Source organism: Rhamphochromis sp. 'chilingali' (genome assembly GCF_963969265.1).
Source record: "Rhamphochromis sp. 'chilingali' genome assembly, chromosome: 16".
Taxonomy (NCBI): Eukaryota; Metazoa; Chordata; class Actinopteri; order Cichliformes; family Cichlidae; genus Rhamphochromis; species Rhamphochromis sp. 'chilingali'.
In genome coordinates, this window is record NC_137943.1 from 9,070,538 (window position 1) to 9,072,752 (window position 2,215).

At 41.1% G+C, this 2,215-nt stretch overlaps 1 long non-coding RNA gene across 1 annotated transcript; it reads right to left on the reverse strand.

Moving 5' to 3' along the window:
- Positions 1-434: 434 nt before the first annotated feature.
- LOC308413093 lies at positions 435-1,757 on the reverse strand. Its single transcript, XR_013974660.1, has 3 exons — positions 1,075-1,757; positions 878-989; positions 435-797 (listed from the first exon to the last, which is right to left on the reverse strand). It is a non-coding gene; the product is annotated as an uncharacterized lncRNA (long non-coding RNA).
- Positions 1,758-2,215: the final 458 nt, after the last annotated feature.

The window sequence follows — 2,215 nt, forward strand, 5'->3', positions numbered from 1 at the left end:
TTGGTTGTCTTTGAGAGCATAATGACAATGAAGTGTAAGGTGATTGGTATGTTTGTTAATTGCCATTTGGTCCCTTGTAAGTTATAAGTGACCTGTATAAACCTCATATTCTATCAGTTGATGGTGGTGGTGTACTGCATCTGGTGCAGCCTCCTGTTGAGCCAGACCAACATGCAGTTGTGAGTAATACTCCACAGATTATATGAGTTTACAGTAGAACAGCAATGTTGTTTATTTCTTTACTACAGGAAAATAATGAAGAAACATTGACAGCTGTTACGGAGGAGGAAGCAACAGAGACACTTTATGAGGTTTACATCTTTTAATACTTTGTGTACAGGAAATACAGGCGACCAATAAAGCCAGTTGAACAAAAAATCTGTTTTTTCGTCTTTCAACATGTTGAGGTGATGGGTCAAAAGAAATGATGTGACATATGGTGTCTCTGACTGCGCTTCCATCTTGTATGTCCGTGGGAGGGTCAGGATGTTCATGGTTTGGATCACTGCTGATGTCTGGTTCAGAAGGACAGTGTTCTCCTCTAATTGTGGCAATGTTGTGAAGAATCACACATGCCACAATAATGTCACATGCCCTTTCTGGGGTGACCCTGAGTCTTTGCAGGCACTGGAACCGGGCCTTAAGCATTCCGATAGTCATTTCAATTCTGGCTCTTGTCCTGCAATGAGCCAGATTATATCGCTGCTGTGGGCCCGGTTCAGGGTCAGAGTAAGGGGTAAGCAAATAGGGTAAACATGGATACCCCCTATCACCAAGCAAGTAGCCAGTGAACTCTCCTAAGACAGAAGGATACACTTCAGTTCAAATGTCCCTGAAGCAATTGGTCTTTATATATTTTACAGTATTCTCAACTCACCATGTCCAAATTTTGTGCTCAGTGTACATTCACGGAATATTTGTGAGTCATGGACAGAGCCTGGCCACTTGGCTTCCACATTTGTGATAATGTTGGCAGCATCACATATGATCTTCACAGTGCAGAGAACACAAATTAGCATCCATTACTATAATGAAATAATTTGTTAGTTTGGAATGCTACAGGGAACTATGTACCTGCACATTAATGCTGTGGAAAGACTTCCTGTTCACATAGTCTCCTTCATTTACTGAAGGAGCAATGATTGGAATGTGAGTGCCATCTGTACAGCCAATCACGCCTGGGAACCCTGAAAATAAATGTAAAATTTAAGTAGTAGTTCAAGTATCACCACATCATAAATTAAGTTTTGGTCATCCTGATACCTGCAATTTTGTGGCATCCCTCTTTGATAAATCTTGTGGGTCTATGACCGGGGAACACCACAGACGAGGAGACGTTTCAGTGCAACTGTAACATTCCTGACTGCCCGACAGACGGTAGCCTTGGAAACGTGCTCAGCGTCACCAATATTATACAGAAAGCTCCCGTTTGCAAAAAACCGAAGTGCAATACAAATAATATGTAATGAACTGAGAGGATGTCCGCGATGTGTCACATGCGTAATATATGGCCTGAGGATGTTATTCAAATAACTTATAGATTGTGCTGAGAAACGGTGACGTTCACACAGAAAATCATCAGGAAATGATAAAATGTCCAAACGCGCTCTGATCACTCTCTCCCGGCGGAGAGCTCTGCGGAGAATTTGGGCTTCACGATCTACTGGCTCTTCAAGGAAGGGGCACGCCATGTCCGACACTTCCTACTGTCAGGTTTCCGACAAAGGGGCGGAGACAGTCAGGGTTAGTTGTAGTAAACCTGCTAGGGGCAGGTTAGCTTCACGGAGTGTGTCGTCATAGTGACTCACTGAGGCTTCATCTGAACTCGCTTTCTGAAACCGAAAACCCAGAGTTTTCGTTAACTCAGGGTATACTTACTCAGTTTTTCCACTAAACCGGCCTCCTGAAACAGGGCCCTGTTCATTCTATTTCCATTGTTTTCATTCAAATTCCATTGTTTTGATTCAAATTCTGTTCTGTTCATTCTAATTCCGTTGTTTTCATTCTAATTCTGTTGTTTTCATTCTAATTCTGTTGTTTGTTTTAAACTTCCATTGTTTTGATTCAAATTCTGTTCTGTTCATTCTATTTCCATTGTTTTGATTCAAATTCTGTTCTGTTCATTCTAATTCCATTGTTTTCATTCTAATTCTGTTGTTTGTTTTAAACTTCCATTGTTTTCATTCAAATTCCATTGTTTTCATTCAAATTCTGT